At 41.9% G+C, this 14,048-nt stretch overlaps 1 long non-coding RNA gene across 1 annotated transcript; it reads left to right on the top strand.

The window, feature by feature from the left end:
* Positions 1-207: 207 nt before the first annotated feature.
* LOC139543243 (uncharacterized) lies at positions 208-11,106 on the top strand. Its single transcript, XR_011668636.1, has 4 exons — positions 208-2,391; positions 8,360-8,481; positions 8,577-8,701; positions 9,910-11,106. It is a non-coding gene; the product is annotated as an uncharacterized lncRNA (long non-coding RNA).
* The last annotated feature ends 2,942 nt before the right edge of the window (positions 11,107-14,048 follow it).

A 14,048-nucleotide genomic window follows, 5' to 3' on the forward strand; every position in this document is an offset into this window, starting at 1 on the left:
CTCATGGTGAAATCCCTGAGCGGTTTCCTTCCTCTCTGGCAACTGAGATGGAAAGGAAGCCTGTATCTTTGAGTGTATTAATACACCATCCAAAGTGTAATTAATAACTTCACCATGCTCAAAGGGATATTCAATGTCTGCTTTTTTTTTACTCTTCTGTCCCTTCTTTGCGAGGCATTGGAAAACCTCCCTGGTCTCTGTGTTCAAAATTCACTGCTCGACGTACAGATAATTGTATGTGCGGGGTACAGAGATGAGGTAGTCATTAAAAAATCATGTTAAACACTACTATTGCACACAAAGTGAATCCATACAACTTTTTATGTTAATTTTTCAGCAAACCTTTACTCCTGAACTTATTTAGGCTTGCCATAACAAAACGGTTTAATACTCATTGACTCGACATTTCATCAAATTTTTTAATTACACAATTCCACCTATTGTGTGTAGGCAAGTGACACAATCTCAATTTAATCCATTCAAATTTCAGGCTGTAACACAACAAAATATGGAAAAAGTCAAGGGGTGTAAATACTTTGAAGGCACTGTATCTGTTGTGTGATTGGTTGAGGCTTCTTGGCTAACATTGTCGCCGAGGAGGGCTTGCTAGTTAGCTTCAGTATTTGCGTAATCTCAGACGTTTTCTTATAAAAACAGCTCAACTACTAGCTAGTAAAATGCTAATTGTGAAGCTGGCTAGCTAACATTAGCTAATAGCTAGACCACAGACAAAAGGGTAAACCTTAGTTTGGAGTTAGCTGATTCTCTTTCATTTTTGTAACGGTTCAGCCAACAACCTATGGGAACCCCTTCCCATGATGTGATTGAGATGCTTAATTAAGTACCACAGTATGAGTCATATCCATAAAACCCAGAAATGGTTAGTTTTCCACCAGTAATCTTTTTCCGTAGGGGATTTTAGAACTACTTTGTATACGGTCTGTGTTTCGTGTAGGCTTATCCTGGCGTGGCTTTTGATAATCACACATCTCTCTCAGACAAGGTAACTTTTATCAATATATTCGCCTGTAATTACCCCCCAAAAATGAAACGCTAATGTGGCTATCATACAGAACTCCTGCCGCAAGCTTTGACGTAATCACTCAAGGCGCAGGGTGGGAAAATCCTCCACAATTCTCAATGCAAACTCTCATCGACAAGTTACAAGTGACCTAGGAAGTAGATATTTTAACGTTTTTAGTTTCTTGTGTAAATTATTTAGATTGTGTATTTCTAGTATGTATTCTTGTTAATTTTTCCAATTACCTAGCTAGCTACCGTAGCATTTTTTTATTACTATAAAAAAAAATATTACCCTGGCCTTGTAGCTAACTATCTAACCTTAGGTCTCTCCGTCAATCAGAAGCAGGGATGGTTTTGTGCTGTTTACCGGATTGTAACCACCACTCCGATAAGCACACGTGCATTTTATCATTTTCCGACCTCTGTAAGTGAGAGGCATCGCTGGAGCTGTGTGATAAGGTAAGCCCTGTTTGCTAGCTGCTAACAAGCTATTTTAATTAGGTGAAAGATCTGTGGTTAGTTAGATCCTTTTGAAAATTAGCTATTTAACCACTGACTATAGTTAGGCACTTTGGTTGGGAAGTTTGCTACATTAGCTAAAGTTGCACCGTATCTCACCGTGGTGTAGTCAGACTTTCCCGACATGCTAGCAAATGTGGTTAACGCTAACAATTAGCGGTAACTAGCTAATGTTAAATACCCTGCCCTGGTGGACTAGTTAGCATGTCACCAACCGTGGGGTCTGGGGAGAAGTCTGACTACACAAACAATGAACTACCATAACTAGCTAGCTAAAAACATTGGATGCCACAGATTTAGGACCTGAATGTTACCTGGGCTAGTAGGTATCAGGGTCTGCTGACCAGTGCCAAAAATAATTATGTTCCATCCCTGCATGTCAGTCCCTTTCAGATGATCCCTCTATCACTGTTGGTCCTCATCAGTGACCTCACGGTTGATGGTGTTAACTTTCCACTTGAGATTTAGTACAGTCGTATAGGTCACCGCAATATCAAACCTCAATACTTCACCTCTTTGGGCAAATAGTACCCTAGACTGTCCTGATCATCTAGTTGAGCATTCCAGATAATTCTTCCATCCCAGCAGAAATATCCCAATCACATAGTAGGATTTTAGATGTGCAGATAGACCAAAGACCGATCTATTTTACCATTACTATAGTCAAGTCTGTGGGTTATGGTATTTTAATATAGATGTTACCATTTTAGTGATCAACTTAGCTAGCTAGTAAAATTAATTTAAAAAAAATTGTCTTTCAGATGATGCATGAGGATTGGGTGTAGAGGGACTACTTGTCACATTGTGCAGTTGTAGAGACTACAGGATATCAAGCCTGTGGACGGACAGGTCAGTAACTCATCAAATGTAATACAACAATGAATTTGTAGTTATATCTGCGCAGTATGTTTGTCATGCTTGTGTATGTGTAACGGCTCTCATATGGCTCATCGACAAAGGACACAGTGCTGTTCTCTTTCACGGTTTATTCCGCAGACATACACACTACACAATGTGTAAACTTCAGAGCAACTGCAAATCCGTCATGACATCTCCATCAAAGTTGAACAACTCTTTACCTGGATCCTGCGTGATCATGTGCACGTATATGCACAGAGATGCAGTTGCACAAATAGTACAGGAGGTGGCTCCACAACAATACATATACATAACCTGGCTGCTTAATTATGCCAAAACTCATACAACTAAGGATGTCTATTTCAACCCTGTTACACCCACCCCCACTGAATTTAGGCAGAATGTAAGCAGCAACCACAACTTGAGCACACATCTACATCAAATTACACAACATATACGGTCCATTTACAAGAACAACATTTGAAGTATCCCAAAAGGATGATGTGGAAGGAGAGTTGGCAAAACTCTCAAACCAACTACTGACTGTAGGATGCCTTTCTACACCCCACACTACCTATCTAAAGTACAATGCTCATGTAAAATAATAGAAAAATAAATATTCACTGAATCACAACTCTAGTTTTGCTTAATCTCTGAAGGCTTGGATCACTAACTTGCAAACTGCTTGAATATTAAGATTAGTCTCACTTAGAATATCTTGTGTAGACATCGTGTAGATCAATCTGTTGACAGGTTTGATGATTCGAACAACACGGTTCCTAATTTGCCAAACTGCGCTAGGATTGTTGTTGTGAGTGTAAGTCACTAGAGTGTCAGTAAATTGTGAGTCACTAGGCTGTTCAGACTGTCCAATGCCGGTAGAAGAGCGTGTCTGCTCACTGGACCTCTTCTGAATCTGAGTCTTGAGATACCAGTGGTTCTGAGGTCACACCTGAAGATTCCTCATGCTCGTCTCTACTACCTGGTAACTGTGTGATCCAATCTCGAGTTCTTCCTTCAGAGTCCACCAGCTCCTCATCAGGTAAAGATTCACTTTTGATACTGAATCCATCATCACATTGTGAGCACCGGAACTTGGAGTCAGGCCAACAGACATGGATGAAGAGAGGCCAGAAACTGCACTTTCATCGTCTACTGGGAAGAAGTTGACCAACATGGTCAGGTTCTGAATAAACAACTTTTTCCTTTCCAGTGTCTGTATTACATATTCTGTATGTGTGAGTGCCTGGATTCTTGTCCGCCACAGTGTATTTTGTCGATTCCCATCGATCTGCCACTTTCCTCTTGCCTTCGTCTTTCTTGTTTGCCAACAGTACCTGATTGTCGACTTCTATGGTGGGACCCTTGACCTTTCTGTTATAAATCTCAGTTTGTCGGTTCTGTTCTTCTTCAGCATGTTCCTGCGCTATCACCATAGCATCCTTCAGATCATTGGAGAGCGACACCACATACATGTCGTAACTGGTAACAGCTGGATCGTTCAGAGTGTTTCTGAAAAGCACGTCTACTGGCAGACGAGGGATCCTTCCATACATCAGGTAGAAGGGGGCGTACTCTGTCGTCTCATCGGTGGTGCAATTGTACATGAACGTCAATGTCTGCAGGTGTCTCGGCCAGTGTTGCTTAGTGTTAGGTGCTACTGCTCTGATCATGTTGCCAAGTGTCTGATTGAAACGTTCCACACTGCCATTACCCATCGGGTAATACGGTGTCGTGTGCGACTTCCTCACACCAGAAACTTTGAGTAACTCACTGATCAAGTGCCTCTCAACTTGCCCCTTGGTCACTATGAATTCTCTCAGGAAATCGATACACACAGAAGTATCGGTCCCACAGGATTCTTGCCACCTGCTTAGCTGATTGGTCTCTGCAGGGAAACGCTTGAGCCATTCTTGTAAAGTGACCTGTTATCACTAGTACGTCAATGGACTGGTCAATGGACTCTTCAGCAGACCAGAAATCGATACAAACCAGTTGTAGTGGCCTAGTCGAGATGATACTTTCCAGTGGAGCAATGCCCCCAGGCTCAACTGTCTTGCTGATGATGCAACGGTGGAAACCACGGACATAATCCCTAACATCTCTGTCAAGGTGCAGCCAGGATAATTTCTGTCTAGCTAAGCTAAAGCTTCTGAACTGACCCTTATGACCCGCGTGATCATGAACGCCCTTCAGGACTTCTGCTTTGAGAGACTCAAGAACTACGTACTGGAACTGCTTGTCTTTGATATCTCGTGAGACTCTGTACAGTATGTTAGCTTCTCCCAACTCTTCAAGTGTCTGATGACTAACTTTCTCTTGCTCTTCTAGAAGGCCTGCGTTGTCTCTCCACATAGAATAGCACACGAGACAGGGTCCTGTCGTTGAGTTGCTCATCACGAAGCTCCTCAGAGTAGGCAGGTAAGGTGTCTTGACCAGGATGTATCAGTTGAGGTAAATGATGCACGTGTTCTAGCTCCTGTTTCCCGTTTGTCATGTGACACCTCATCCGCTGCCAAGGACTGAGAACACATGTTGACAGGTGTGGAAGTTCTCTGTGAACTTACACAGTTGGGGCTGCCTTCGAGATCACTGGACCACCTGAAGGCATCTTGGACTGAAGCATTTGACACTGCTTGAACGTCGTTAATGAGGTTTTCGTAGGGTTCACGTAGCATTCTGTGGCCAACACCTTTGACAAAGGGCACTCGACTCAGAGCATCAGCAACCATATTCTGAGGACCCGGCACGGGAGACGTCAGGGTGTGCCAACACCACCGTGTCTACTAGAGATGTCTTCACCTTTTCGAAGGCCTGCTCATGTTCGGGTGTCCAGTCAGCGACGTTCAATTTTCGACGCTGTGAGGGCTTTATTTTCTGACGACCCTTGGGTTTTCTCTTTGATCCAGTCAACAACTAGAAGAGGTCTGGCTATTGCGGAGAAACCTGGCACAAAGTGTTGGTAGTAGTTTACCATGCCAAGGAACGACTTTATCTGTTTCTGTGAGTCACACCATCAAATTCCATCAGATCAGCACTGCTCATGTTAGAGATGCTGTCGACTTTACTAGGGTCTATAGACACACCATTTCCATCAATTATGTGACCAAGGAACTTGACAGACTTCCTGAGGAAGAAGGTCTTCTTTGGGGCCAACTTCATGTTTTGACTACGAAGCCTGCTAAAGACCATCTCCAAGCATTCCAAGGCTGTCTTCTCGTCTGGGCCAAAGACCAATAGATCATCCAAGTAACACAGCAAACTCATGAAGTTCTGATCTCCGAAGATACTGGCCATCATGTGCATGAAGCTTCCAGGGCTGTTACAGAGACCCTGAGATAGACGGTTGTATTCAAAGAGCCAATAGGTGTTGTGAAAGCGGAATACTTCCTGTCATCTTCATGCATTGATATGTCTGGCCAGACGTGTTGATCAGCTTCAGTGGGACCCATCTGTCTCCCCACAGAGGCGTAACAATCCTTGCCACCATGATCCCCCGTGGTGCTGAGCGAGATGTAGTAGATTCTGTCATCACCGTACTGCCAGGATACACAACGGTGGTATTTGGTAGCATACCCCAAACCAGATACTCACGACCAGGGTCAAGGCAAATTACATCTCACTGTTCCTGTCTTGTCAGGGATGTCGTCGCCTCTCCAGCATTTCATTCCAGCTAACATGGCGAGAAACTGCTCAGATTCCGTGTCATCTGTGCTGCAAGGGGCCGAGACTGCTATCCAATAATAGTCACATTGTTTTGATTCACGAGGATGTGCTTGATCGCATTGGTTCCCAGTATTAATTCATCAGGTTGACCTTCTACTACCAAGGTTAGAACAATAGACTTCCATGTTTATGTTGAATGTAGACTTAGGCCTCACACGGCGTCCTCCACAGCCAACAAGCACAACATCTGAGTTAAACTGGCTTTTCACATCAACTACACCAGCATCTATCAACTTCAGCTCTGCCATCTCACTCATTGTGCACACCATTGACCCACTGTCAAGCATAGCACCTAGAGTCACTTTGTTACCAACAATCACAGGTGTGTAAAATAGGCTGTCGCGTCTTCCTATCACGTGTGTTCTGGTACACAACATCTCCAGTCATGTCACTAGAATCTTTGGCTGCCATCTATAGAGCTTTAGCGTTGGGAGTATCTTCATCTTTACCTGTACTGCCTCCCTCGGAACAGGAGCAAAAGAGTGTGAGGCATGACATTTTTCATCATTAGCTTGGTTATGTGACACTGGGACATTGTCGTGCAGAGCAGTGGCATAACTCTTCAGCTGTGTAACGCTGCTTTGTTTCATTAAGGCTCTCTGCTCCCTCTGGTACTCATCGATCCTCAACTGAACATCTCTGGAATTCTACTCAGGAAGTGCTTTGCAGTTGAATCTACAGGGGAGCTCAGGATCAGGGCAATGTTTCACAAACATGCAGGCTACTTGTTGACTTATGTTTTCCATTCTCCCACCCTGTCTGCGTAAACCCTCATCAGCTAAATCTGCTGCTTTGTTGAGCCTGGTCCAGTTGTCTACTGAGTCCTCCCTCAGTTTGGGCTTGGTAGAGTAGAAATCTTCAAGCGGGAGACATGATGACGTGTCACTAAAATACTGCAGGAGGATATGATAGATTAGATCTGGGTTCTGTTTCACATCCAACGACTCGTCACACCGCAAGTCTATCTTCACTACATCCCTAGCTTTTCCCATCAACCTGCTCATGATCTCTTCCGCTTGATCAGGCACCTCACCACTTTGCCTTTTCAAATAGTCTGTTGTCATATCAACCCACTCTTGAACTGTGTACTTGTCAGAGCTGTCACCTCTGAACACTCTGGTTTCTCCCTCAGACTTGACGTGGACTGTCACGTGAAACTTTGTCTTACTGAATCAGATGCTGACGTTTCTCTTTGTGGTGTACTGTGGAGCTCACCACTCGTATCTATGGCTCCTGCTGACATCAATCTGGCTACTTTGGTGTCACCTAACTGGCTTACCATGTCAGTAAGGTGTGGCATGGCATCTGTATCGCTACTGGGTGTGGACGTGTGAACCTCCCCTCAAAAACGAACCCATAGGTGAACAACCTGGGCTCTGACCTTGCCCCGCGCTCCTATCAGCTAATGACTGATATGTCCCCACTCCCCGACCATGAAACCCACTGGACATTGCATTGATACCTGTATGCTCGCCTCACCAAACACCCCTCCCCTTGGCAATAGGAGTAGTAGAATCGTAAACTATTTCACTATCAGTTGTAAATTTGTGAGCCATGACACCACCTTTAGATTAAACAAATTAAATGTAGAATAAAAATGTAAAGAAAGATCGACAGAGGAAATAAAAACAGGAAAAACCCTCAACACTGAAATGACAAAACAGTAGTCCTATGACCATGAAACCAAACATCTGACCAGAAGAGTACACTTGATCTTCACTTCCCCCGGGGATGTGCTTCAGGCTGATCTTGAGGATCCGACGGGTCACGGCACCAGTGTAACGGCTCTCATCATCATCGACAAAGGACACAGTGCTGTTCGCTTTCACGGTTTATTCCGCAGACATACATACAACACAATGTGTAAACTTCAGAGCAACTTCAAATCCGTCATGAAATCTCCATCAAAGTTGAACAACTCTTGGCTGTATCCTGCGTGATCATGCGCTCATATGCAGAGATGCAGTTACACAAATAATACAGCAGGTGGCTCCACAACTATATATACATATACTGTACATAACCTGTCTGCTTAATTATGACGAAACTCATACAACTAAGGATGTCTAATTCAACCCTGTTACATATGGTTCTCATGAGTTGAGGGACCACTTGTCACATTGTCCAAGGTGTGTTTGTGTTATGATAAACAATGCGTTTTCTGTCCAGATAAAGATGCTGATACAGCATTGAAAGAGACCTACCACTGACCAAATGTCTCTTTGTTTTCCAGTCTAACAGGAGTACATTCCTCAGACTATTTAGTACATCCATCAGACATCCTGTGCCAGTGTGATCCGAGCATGAGTGTCAAAGTTGTGGAGACTACAGGACATCGAGCCTATGGACGGACAGGTCAGTAACTCATCAAATATGATACAATATTGTGTAAAACATTGAATTTGTAGACTAATCCATTTTGACTATGTCAACTTTTCCCCATGTTTTAGACATGAGGCGTGACATGCTGAACATCAGACTCACCCCACGAGAAGCAGTGCATGATCAACGCCACTCTCAGTAAGGAGATCTGTTGGAAATTATCTACTCGCTATCTTAATCTCTCACTCTGGGGGTAAGACATAATTTAAACATCACATATATAAATTCCCACTGTGCCCATGGTAAAATGCAATGTGAATTGTGTTGTAATACTGAATGAAACTGAAGAGATGCACTTAGACCAGCCTTTGTGATTGAACTTACATTAACGGCATTACTTTAGTTGGCTGCTTTGAGCAAAACTTGAGTCAGTGGAGGCTCCTCAGAGGAGGAAGGGGAGGACCATCCTCCTCACTGACTCTTTTGAAAAATGAAAATAGTGAAACATTTAAAAAGTTGTCCTTTTTAGATCAACTATGCTAAATATATTCACGTCACCAAATAATTGATGAAAACAGACTATTTTGCAATGAAGGTCTATGGTAGCCTCAACAGCACTCTGTAGGGTAGCACCAGGGTATAGCCGGAGGACAGCTAGTTTCCGTCCTCCTCTGGGTACATTGACTTCAATCCAAAACGTAGGAATCTTGAGGTTTCCCCCCCCCCTTCCATAGACTTACACAGTAATTATGACAACTTCCGCAGGACATCCTCACCTAACAGAATGAACTGACATGTTGCCCACCAAATCAAAGGATCAGAGAATGAATCTAGTATTGAAAGCATAAGCTACAGCTAGTTAGTACTGCAGTACATAACGTGGTGAGTAGTTGACTCAGAGGGAGAAAGACAATAGTTGAACAGTTTTGAACAAATACATTTCTTCAAAAATTAAGGAGAAGCAAAAGAGAGCTAGCTAGATTTCATTTTTTTCTTTCACTTTCACTTACATAGCTAGCCAATGCAGCTAGCTAGCCTACTCAAACAACCGTCTCAAACGGAGAGGGATGCTATGTTACCTAGCTGGCTATGGCTATCCAAACTGGAACTCTTCTAAGTCAATGTAAGCTTTTAGTTTTATTAATATATTGCCACCTGGGCCCCCCGGTGTAATTGCTAAACTGCATGATTGTAGTGTGTTTACTAAAGCGTTAGTTCTAATAGCCATGTTGTCTTGACGTTAGCTAATATGGTGACGACGATGTTGGCTGTGTGTAGTGGTTATGAAATGAAGGTTTGGCTTGAAAAGTTTTTTTATCGCCTGGTCACAGACAGCTGATGTGTTGTGCCCTGAATGTACCCAGACCCTGTGACCCAAAGCCCTTACTCCTGCACATCCATCCCTGTCGCCATTTTGAATGCCTTGGTGCCCTCCTCTTCGTTATGTGTCCCACTTTACAGACAACACCCCATCCAACGACTGATCTGAAGACCCTTTTTAGCAGCGACGGAGTAACACGATTGGCCCTAACCACTACTCCATAATTGCTGGCCGTCAACCTCCCTCTCCTCATGGTGTGCCTGTTGGGGTTGGTGCGCTGTCCAACTGTTGCCTGCCGTATAACTTCCTGAAATGTGCTATATAAATAAAGGTTGATTTGATTGATGACATTACAGCTGTAGAATATTTAATAAACTGTCATTTTCACAAGGACAAGTGCACTTTTTCACAAACTATTATTTGATAACTTGGGATTTTATCACTTAACATATTGATCATATAGTGAGAAGGATCCTACAAATCAACAATGTGAACCACTCAGAATAAATAAATACTGTGCCTCTGAAGATTTGTCTCTGGTCATGAAACTACAATACACAGGCTGGATGTCTAAGTCAATTCTGAATGTCAACAGATTTTTTTGATTTTAGGACTAAGTTATACCTCATCTAAGTCTGGTACCCGGGGTAGTCTGGTTAATGATTATATAATTGATTAAGTGACTCTTGACAGCTGTATAGAACGCATTGTATTGCTAAGATGCTCAAAAGTAAAACAAAAATATTTTTTTATCTACTGCTCTGCTAACTAGCTAGATAAAGTGTAGCCAGTGGCTAGATAAGACAGAGAAAGGGGACGTAAGCAGTTCAACACTTTATTAAATTCATTTCAATAGAGCACATGGATTCATCATGGATTGTTCACAGAAGGTCTTTGATCACGCTGGTGAATGGTAGCTGACAGTGTTGGCTAGAGATGACGTGCAGGAGCTTCCTGTTGGAATTTGTAGTCTTGCTAAGGTCTTCTCTGTTGCTAATTAGCATTTCCATTTTTTTGAGAGTAAATTGAGGTGAATATATTGATAAAACTCACCTAGTCTGAGAGAATTACACAGCTACACTATATATACAAAAGTATGTGGACACCCCTTCAAATTAGCAGCACTAGCCCCTCGCCAAGCAGTTAGAGTCCTGAACTACTTCGACCAGTGGTCATCAACCGGTAAATAGCAATCCTCATAGCATTCCTAGTTGATCACCAAACATTTCTGTAGAAAATCCAATGATAAAAAGACTTGCTTGCACTTTAAACAATGTATTTCATGTTGCTCAGTTGGTGGTAGGTGCACTTGATTCAGAAGCCCTGTGCACCGGGTAAGCAAAATGTTCCCATTTTGAACCATTTTAATTTGTCTGAAAAACTCTGCTCACCCGGCAGACATGGAGACCTGTGGCTAAATCGAGTGTGCCTACTGCGCCAATCGGATAGCTTAAATCACCATGCCTACCGTTTCCCCAAAGTTTGATACTAGCCTATGTGAGATTTCATAACTTTTAAAATCTTGAGTGTGAAAACCTTGTGAAGACCTACAGAAAACGTTTGACCTCTGTCAATGCCAACAAAGGGTATATAACAAAGTATTGAGATAAACTTTTGTTATTGACCAAATACTTATTTTACACCATAATTTGCAAATAAATTCATTAAAAATCCTACAATGTGATTTTCTGGAATTTTTTTTCTCATTTTGTCTGTCATAGTTGAAGTGTACCTATGATGAAAATTACAGGCCTCTCTCATCTTTTTAAGTGGGAAACTTGCACAATTGGTGGCTGACTAAATACTTTTTTGCCCCACTGTACGTTTCACAACATTTAGATGTAAACCCCATAATTGAGAAGTGTACACAACAATGTGTGTTTCCTGCCCTTCATGAGATCAGCAAATGAAACAAACTCGTCATAAGGGACAGTAAAGTGTCCACGGACCATTTCAACTGCTTGGAATACAGAAATAGTGTTCAATTATTCAACCTTTTAATGTCCAAGTGTCTCTCTGTGTTCCACAGTTACATTCCAATCTCGAACACTACAGAGCGTAGAGGCAGCGCATTTTACGACCGCCATAAAGCGGCCCCCTCTAACTGTGCAGGAGAGAGAGGGCACTGTAGAGCGGACCCAGTGCAACCTGTTCCTTCAGATCTTCACAGGAGAGTTATGACATTACTATTGGCCTCATGGTGATATCATGGTTTCCATAGCCGTGGGAAGTAGGGGTGCTGAGGGTGATGCAGCACCCCCCCGAAAAATCAAAATTTTAAAAACAAATGTTTTCATATTTTTTTTTACAGAAGTACTGGGCCTTTAATAGTCCTGTATTAGAGGGCCGATATAGCCGCTTGCAGTGCCAGCGCAGGCAAAAAGATTTGTCCAGGCAACCCCACCCCCAAACTACTTCCTATGGCGGTTTCCTTCCTCTTCAGCAACTGAGTTAAGAAAGTAGTGACTGGGTGTATTGTTACACCATTACCCTCTAGACTCGGGAGCTCATGGGCACAATAGGCTTCAGGAGCCAGCGGGTTAGATATGATTCCACCATTGGCAACAACAACACTTACTGGCTACTAGTTTGTTTTCAGCCACATATGTTCAACTCATTTCTAGTTTATCCAGTGACCATTGCATTTAGAAGCATGACTACTGACTAAAATGTAGGTAGTAGCCAACTAGCTAGCTAATCGTGGATGCCAAAAGACGCAGCTAGCTATAGTCGGGAGCTCATGGGCACACAGGCTATATTAGCCAACTGGTCAGACATGATTACAATAACTGGTGACTAGTCCGTTTTCAGACAAATATGTTCAACTCATCGTTTATCCACTGACCACCGCATTTAAGAGGATAGGTCATTACTGAAATGTAGCTAGCTCACTGGCCAGGCAGTAACGTTAGCCACTAACTAATCATGTCCTATTCTTTGATACATTTGGGTTAACTTGCTCATATCAAGCAACACATACCAGACCGTTTGTGGAAAGGTAAAAATAACAATTAGTGGGCTTGTTTTTTTAATGATTGGACAGTGAAACTAAAATAGATTGGTAGTTCTCTCACGATCGTAATTTACATAGGCTTTCTAGGGCAGTCCCCCCATTGAAAGTGATTTCAAACGGATACAAATAGTGGAATCATGCCATATTTGGAATAGATTCAATTCAACAAAAGACTAATTAGTTAATTTGACAAAAGTACAAATCAGTTTAAATCACACTGTGGATGTATTACACTTGAGAATTGCATTGGGGGCATACTTACAGTACCAGTCAAAAGTTGACACCTACTCATTCAAGGGTTTTTCTTTATTTGTACTATTTTCTACATTGTAGAATAATAGTGAAGATATGTTAAAGGAATTTAATTCCTATGTTTATCAACCAATTCAATTTAAACACTCTGCCCATAAATAAGAATTTGTAAGATAATTATCAGCATTAAATGGACAGAAACCAGTCTTAAAATCAATCAATCAATAGCATTTATTCTCGAGAGTACTGAATCATAGTACAATTTACATCAGGTTATATAATAAAGATGATGTCATAGGTTTTTATGTCCATCCTCCTCTAGAATACAATGGCAATACAGTTCACAGCCTCATTACTGTCTGCCACCTGTTAAACTATCTGCAACCAACCCAAGGTCTTTCCCCTCCCTGGGTAGACATCATTCTAGCCTGTCTGAAGATAAACCCATTCTTTCTAACAAGGAACACATAACACTCAGCATTATGATTATAATAAGTTTCATTCATACAGTAACATCTAAGTCAAATGTATACATATTTTAGTCATTAAACACAAAAATCCCATAACAAGATATCAAAACTATTAAATAACACATATGAAATCATGTATTAACCAAAAGTGTTGAACAAATCAAAAACATTTTAGATTTTAGATTCTTCAAAGATGCCACCCTTTGACTTGATGACAGCTTTGCAAACTCTTGGCATTCTCTCAACCAGCTTCACCTGGAATGCTTTTCCAACAGTCTTGAAGGAGTTCCCACATATGCTGAGCACTTGTTGGCTGCTTTTCCACTTTCTTGGTTACTCCATGATTCCATTTGTGTTATTTCATAGTTTTGATGTCTTCCCTATTATTCTACAATGTAGAAAATAGTAAAAATAAAGAAAAACCCTGGAATAAGTAGGTGTGTCCAAACTTTAGACTGGTACTGTATATATTTGTTACTGGTCGACTAAAACAATCTCTGTCGACCATCAGCCTAACGACCAAACAATCGACCAGTTAACTAAT

The sequence above is a fragment of the Salvelinus alpinus genome, chromosome 17 (genome assembly GCF_045679555.1).
Source record: "Salvelinus alpinus chromosome 17, SLU_Salpinus.1, whole genome shotgun sequence".
Taxonomy (NCBI): Eukaryota; Metazoa; Chordata; class Actinopteri; order Salmoniformes; family Salmonidae; genus Salvelinus; species Salvelinus alpinus.